Below are 6,866 nucleotides of genomic sequence, written 5' to 3' on the forward strand. Positions count from 1 at the left end.
AATCCCCTATGCATGGGGATATCCGATTTTTCTGCGTTTTTCATATAAGGGGGGAAATCATAAGGTTTTCTCCCTTCAGCAAGGCATGGAGCTTCTGGAGAGCTTAGGTTTGGGTCCGCATGGAGAAGCTGGTGGTGACGCAAAGAGTGATGATGAAGAAGAAAGAGGTGCAGTAGGGGGAGTGGTGTAAAGTGGATATTATAGGGATGATAAGAAGTATAACCATATTAGATCCTGCTGGCTTTGGGTTCCTGGCTGCCTTCCCCCCCCAAAGGGTTAAAATAATGGCCGGAGTGTTAGACTCCCGGAGATATATTGGGGGGAAAAGAGATGGGAGGGAAAGGGAAAGTGGGGTGGGAGGGAAGGGTTTGTGTGGGTTGTTGTATTTTTATGTATGTAAGTTAAGTTTTCAACACGTTCGGGATCGAGAAGAAGTTCAAAGAATTAGATATGGATAAGAGGATAAGAATCTCAACACTCAATGTTAAAGGTCTGGGGGCGGTCGTAAAAAGGAGAAGGATTGAACAATTGTTAAATAGGGATGGTTCTGATATAATTTTTTTGCAAGAAACTCATCAATTCAAGGAAAAAAATAATGTTATTCGCTTGAAATGGCCAGTGTATTATGAAGTGTCTTTGGGGACATCAAAAAAAAATGGAGTGGCCATCATGATTTCAAAAAGAAGTGGGTTTGTGATGGAAAATATTAAAAAAGATGAGAATGGGAGATATCTCATGATAAAGGGTCAATTGGAAGGGAAAATGTATACTTTGATCAATATGTACGCTCCAAATAATAAACAAAAAGAATTTTATGAGGCGGTATTAAGAGAGATTGAAGAATTTAAGGAGGGGTATGTTATTTTGGCTGGAGATTTTAATATGGTTATGAACAATAGACTAGATAGGTCAAATCCCTCTGAGATAGAAAAAAGAAATAATATCACTATGTTAAACAAATTAATTAAAGAAAAGGACTTTGTTGATTCTTGGCGAGTTCTTAGAGGGGCAGACCCAGGATTTACATTTTATTCTCCAGTACATCATACATACTCTAAGATTGATCATATTTTCGTATCCAGAGATTTTTTAACTAAGATATGTAAAATGGAATTGGGGACAATCAAGGTAACGGATCATGCATTGGTAAGTTTGGATTTTGCAGTTAGTAAGGATTACAAACAAGCATTAAGGTGGAGATTGAATACTAAGATATTTAAGCATGATAAAGTAATTGAGAAAATGCAGAAGGAACTGTCAGAAACATGGGAAATAAATGAGAAGGGGGGAACAAGAACGGCAGTGGTTTGGGATACCATGAAGGCTGTGTTTAGGGGGAATTGTATTAGGGAAATGTGTAATCTAAAAAGACAACAGGAGGTAAGGCAGGTTACTTTAGAGAAAGAGATAATTAAGTTGGAAAAAGAATTTTGGCAAACTAAAAATAAATATAAATTAATAGAAGTACAGGCAAAAAAAAAGGAACTAGAAAATATTAATTTAGAAGAGGTTCAGAGGAACTTAATTTATATGAAAAGGGAATACTTTCAAAATAGTAACAGGAACTCGAAGATGCTTGCCAAGCTTACACAAAAGGAAAAAGCTAAAAATGGGATAGGGGCAGTAAAAAATAAGCAGGGTAATTATTGTCACATGATGAAGGATAAAATAAAAAATTTTCAGCAATTTTTTGAAGATTTATACAAGGAAAGAGATACTCAAACGAAGAGGAAGGAAGAGTATGTGGGTAAATTTTTGAAAAAAGGATTAGAAAAAGAGCATAAGAAAATTATGGATAGTAACATACTGCAAAGTGAAATAGAGGAGGTCATAGACCAGCTTAAAGTAGGGAAATCACCGGGGGTAGATGGCCTGGGACCAGAGTTTTATAAAAAAAATTAAAACATTAATAGTGCCAAAGTTGTTGAAATTATATAACGCAATAATGGAAGGGGAGAAGATTCCAGAGTCATGGGAGCATTCTATAAGAATTTTAATCCCGAAACCGGATAAGGATTTGACTCTCCCTGATTCATATAGACCAATTTCGTTAATAAATCAAGATGCTAAAAAATTTTCAACTATTTTGGCCAAAAGATTAAATAAATTTATAGCTAATTATGTAGGGGAAGACCAATGTGGTTTTATAGCAGGCAGACAGATGCATACATTAATAGGGAGAGTCTTAAATGCAATACAGGGGATAAAAAAGTCAAAGAATAAGGCGGGTATTTTAGCGTTAGATATTTTTAAAGCTTTTGATTGTGTGAGTTGGCAAACTTTAAAGTTGGTTTTAATCAAAATGGGATTTGGTAACAAATTCAGAGCAATAATAGAGCAGTTATACTCTAAAAACACAGCTGTAGTGGTAGTAAACGACGGAATAACGGATAAGATACGACTAGCCAGAGGGACAAGACAAGGATACCCACTCTCGCCAGTCCTGTTTGTATTGGTGATGGAATTGTTGGCAAACGCAATAAGAGAAGATGGGGAGATAGAGGGGATAGGTAGTAGAAATAAAATTAAGTTGAATATGTTTGCAGATGATACATTGATGACTATTAGAGATCCGATAAGCAAAATGGAAAGAATTAGACAGCAGTTAAAAGAATTTGAAGAAGTTATGGGGTTAAGAATAAATTGGGCAAAATCCGAATTGATGTTATTTAATTACACTAAAAAGGAAGAGAAGGAATGGGAAGGGAAGGCTTCAGTTTTGAATAGTAAAGAAAAAATTAAATATTTGGGTATTAAGATTACTAAAAAATTAGAAGATTTGGAAAGTGAAAATTTAAATGGATTGAAAAAAGAGGTAATAGAAAAGCTAAAGAAGTATAAGAAACTGAATCTTTCTTGGTTTGGAAGAATAGCTTTAATAAAGATGAAAATTTTACCTAAGATCAATTTTTTTTTCAGGATGTTACCAATAAGAATTTCAGATTTAGAGTTAAAAAGTTGGCAGAATCTTATAAATAATTACTGCAATGCGGAGAAGAAAGCAAGAATTAACAAAAGTAAATGGTATATAAATCAAAAGAAGGGTGGATTGGGTCTCCCGAACCTTGAGTACTATTACATAGCAAACAGGTTAAGACATATTGTTGAAGCAATTTTAGGGGTAGGGGACTTAGAATGGATGGAGGAAAATACATTAGATAATATTGAGCTAAATTTGCAGAATGTATTTTTTAAGGAAAAAGGGAAGGGTAATTGGCTTAACGAAATAGATAACTACTTTTTGAAGTTCCATTGGGAACTTTGGAATAAATATAAAAAGGAATTGCTTTCAATTAATTCCCCTTTAACACCGGTGATAATGCTAAAGAAATTTCCTGAAAATTTAAAGAATAGATTAGGTAAAGTTTTAAAGGAAAAAAATAAAATGAGATTAAGTGAATGGTTAAAGGGGATGAATACAAGAGAGAGATTGGAAGATGTTTTAAAAGATTTGAAATTATCATGGTTAAACTATGGGCAATTGGAACAATGGACTAAAAATTGGGTAAAAGAAAATTGAGAGTGTGGAGAGAGGACGAAATTTGAGGAATTAATTGAAAAAAAAGAAATTGATAAGGGACAAAATATAGGGATAAAAGGGTTAATGAGTCAACTATATAATGTATTAACTGAGAAAGGAGTGTTGGACAGTGTCGGGAAAGTAGTTTGGGAGACTGATTTGAAGATACAGATAGGACAGCAGAGATGGGAGGGACTATGGAGACAGAGAGTGTTGAGAAATATGTCAGTAAGAATAAAGGAGAATTACTACAAACTGGTATGGAGGTGGTATTTAACTCCGGTCAGATTAAATAAGATTAATAATCAGCTTTCAGCAGATTGTTGGAGGGGTTGTGGTGAAAAAGGAACGTATTTACATATGTGGTGGGACTGTAAACATGTGCAAAAGTTGTGGAAGATGGTTTTTTATGAGACTGAGCAGATAGTGGGATTTAAAGTAGAAGTCACACCAAGGATTGCACTACTTTCACCGCAAGAAGAACTTAAATGTAATAAAGAAACGAAAGAGCTAATAACGAATCTGTTGACGGCTGTGAGGCTGATTGTAGCCAGGAACTGGAAGATGCAAGGAGACTATTGTACTGAAGAATGGTATAAAGAAGTGTGGGACATTGCTATAAATGATAAATTGACATGTAATATCAAAATGAAAAAAGGTATAGTAAAAACAAATGATTTTGAGGGTATATGGGAAAAGTTCCTGGAGTTTGTATTTTCTAAAGGAAGTGGGAAACCACCAACAGAAGAAACTATGAGTTTTTGGAAACAGGAATGAGATCCCGAGGTGGGGGGAGCACTGTTATGTTTAGTATTAATATGTTTAATAGGCAAAATTTGAATATATGATATTAAGGTAATTTTATGTTTGTGTAACAAGTGATTTTTTATTTGATGTTTTGTTGTTGTTATATATTGTTTAATAAAAAATTAAAATAAAAAAAATAGAAAGATAACGAAGAATATATATATATATAAAAAAAAGCCTCTTGGATCCAGAATACAACTAAAACCCTCAAAGGCCCACTTTGGACATTTTGCAGATAAGATAGTTTGCATTAGGGCTGTGCTCCACTTCGCTTTGGATCGTAGAAGCAGCATTGGATCGGCCTGATTCGCCTCCGTTAAATGCGGATCGGGTCGGGGGGGGGGCAGCGGAGCAATGCAGGTTGGGTCGTCCATTTGCAGATCGACCTGCTTCCTCGCGGAGCTCTGCCCGCCATGTTGGAAGGTTTTCCAACATTGTGAGAACAAAGCACGTATAACTTTATTTATTTATTTAAGGATTTTTATGCCGCCATTCAGCCAAAAAAGGCTTTCACGGCGGCTTACAAAAGTATTTCTTGACAGTCCCTGCCCACAGGCTTACAATCTAAAAGACATGACACAAAAGGAAAGGGGATTGGGAGGGAGGAGGAGGAGGGGTAAAGGAAAGCAAATTCAGGCACTACAATCTTAGTTGCAAAGTTCAGCAGTTACAGTTGACAGCAGGAGGGAGGGGGCTCTCAGCTGGAGCTGGACCCAGGCATGGTGGAGAGGTGCCTGGCTGCTGCTTCCTCCCTCACTGGTGGCCTCTGCAGAGACAGTTGGTAGCAGGAGGGAGGGGGCTCTCAGCTGAAGCTGGACCCAGGCACGGTGGAGAGGTGCCTGGCTGCTGCTTCCTCCCTCACTGGTGGCCTCTGCAGTGACAGCTGGTAGCAGAAGAGAGGGGGCTCTGAGCTGGAGCTGGACCCAGGCACAGTGGAGAGGTGCCTGGCTGCTGCTTCCTCCCTCTCTGGTGGCCTCTGCAGAGACAGTTGGTAGCAGGAGGGAGGGGGCTCTCAGCTGAAGCTGGACCCAGGCCCGGTGGAGAGGTGCCTGGCTGCTGCTTCCTCCCTCACTGGTGGCCTCTGCAGTGACAGTTGGTAGCAGGAGAGAGGGGGCTCTGAGCTGGAGCTGGACCCAGGCACGGTGGAGAGGTGCCTGGCTGCTGCTTCCTCCCTCACTCTTTTTGTTTTAAAAACTATGTTTTTGAAACTTACTGTGCTTAGAGAGTGCTTGTTGGGGGTCATTTGTGTCGATTTTCAGATTTTTTCATTGTGCGGTTTGCTTGCTATTAATTTTTATAGAATGGGTAAAACAGGAGGGGGAAGCTCTTCTTTTCCACCTGGATTGACAGATTGAACTCCCAATCGTGATGATAATGTGAAGCATCTTCCAATCCTAATGTGGGAGGACGGGACTAAGCCAGAGGGAGCCAGAGACAGTTTCCTTTCTCGGAGGGTTAGTTAGTTCTGTACTGTAGCTGCGTTTGTTCGGAGGAGATAGGATTTAGCTTGGGGTGTGGGTGGGTGTGTTTGCTGCACACTGCTTGTTAAGTGCAAAAAGCATTCAACTAAAGTTTGGGCAAAGCACAATACACACTTGTCCCATTTCCCCAAATAATAAATACATTAGTAGTATTAGTCCTTCCTTGTGATGAAAAAGTCATTGTTGCCCAGTTGTATCTGTAAAAAATGTCGGAGCTATTTGCATTTTTGAAAGTGGGGTGTGGGATTTTGAAATATTCCCCAAAAGTCAGTGGATGCTTGGATTTGATCCAAACTGGCCATGAATGTGGATAAGCTCTCATGGTGCCAATTTTGAGGTTTCTAACGTTAAAAGTAACAGAAGTGTAGAAAGGTTTGTTAATTGGGGTTAGGGTTGAGAGTTAAAAAGTTTTTTAAAATTGCTAAAAATCAGGGCGTGCTCGGATTTCCTTGAAACTTGGCATGAATGTGGATCTAGGTGGAAGCTAGGATGGTGCACATTTTCAAGTTTGTATCTGGAAAAATGACAAAGATATTTGCATTTCTGAAAATGGGGTGTTTTTTTATTTTTTACATATTTGCTAAAAATCACTGGATGCTCGGATTTGCTTCAAACTGGCCATGAATGTGGATGCATGGATAAGCTCTCATGGTGCTGATTTTGAGGTTTCTAATTTAATGTTAAAAGTAAAAAAGTTATAGGCATTTGATTTTCAAAGCATGTCTATGGGGGGGACGGGACACGGAGCTCTGATCCGGATCCGGAGCCCCACCACGGATCATAGGCGGATCGGACCTGATCCGGAAGTTGCGGATTGGGATCCAGAGCGGATCAGGGGGTCCATGCACAACCCTAGTTTGCATCCATGCCATTGTTTTGACAGAATCTAGTGTGCCAACTAGTCATGTTATAGATGCCTTTTAGCTTGTACAGCCTGAAGATATGCATACATTGCTTGGAGAATTGAGGGATACTATTTGCTCCTTATTTCCCTATCCATCCTGGCTTCTTAAATCTGCCAAGGGCAGGGGATCTGGACTTCTGAGGTGATCAATGCC

The sequence above is a fragment of the Elgaria multicarinata genome, chromosome 13 (genome assembly GCF_023053635.1).
Source record: "Elgaria multicarinata webbii isolate HBS135686 ecotype San Diego chromosome 13, rElgMul1.1.pri, whole genome shotgun sequence".
NCBI classification, from domain to species: Eukaryota; Metazoa; Chordata; class Lepidosauria; order Squamata; family Anguidae; genus Elgaria; species Elgaria multicarinata.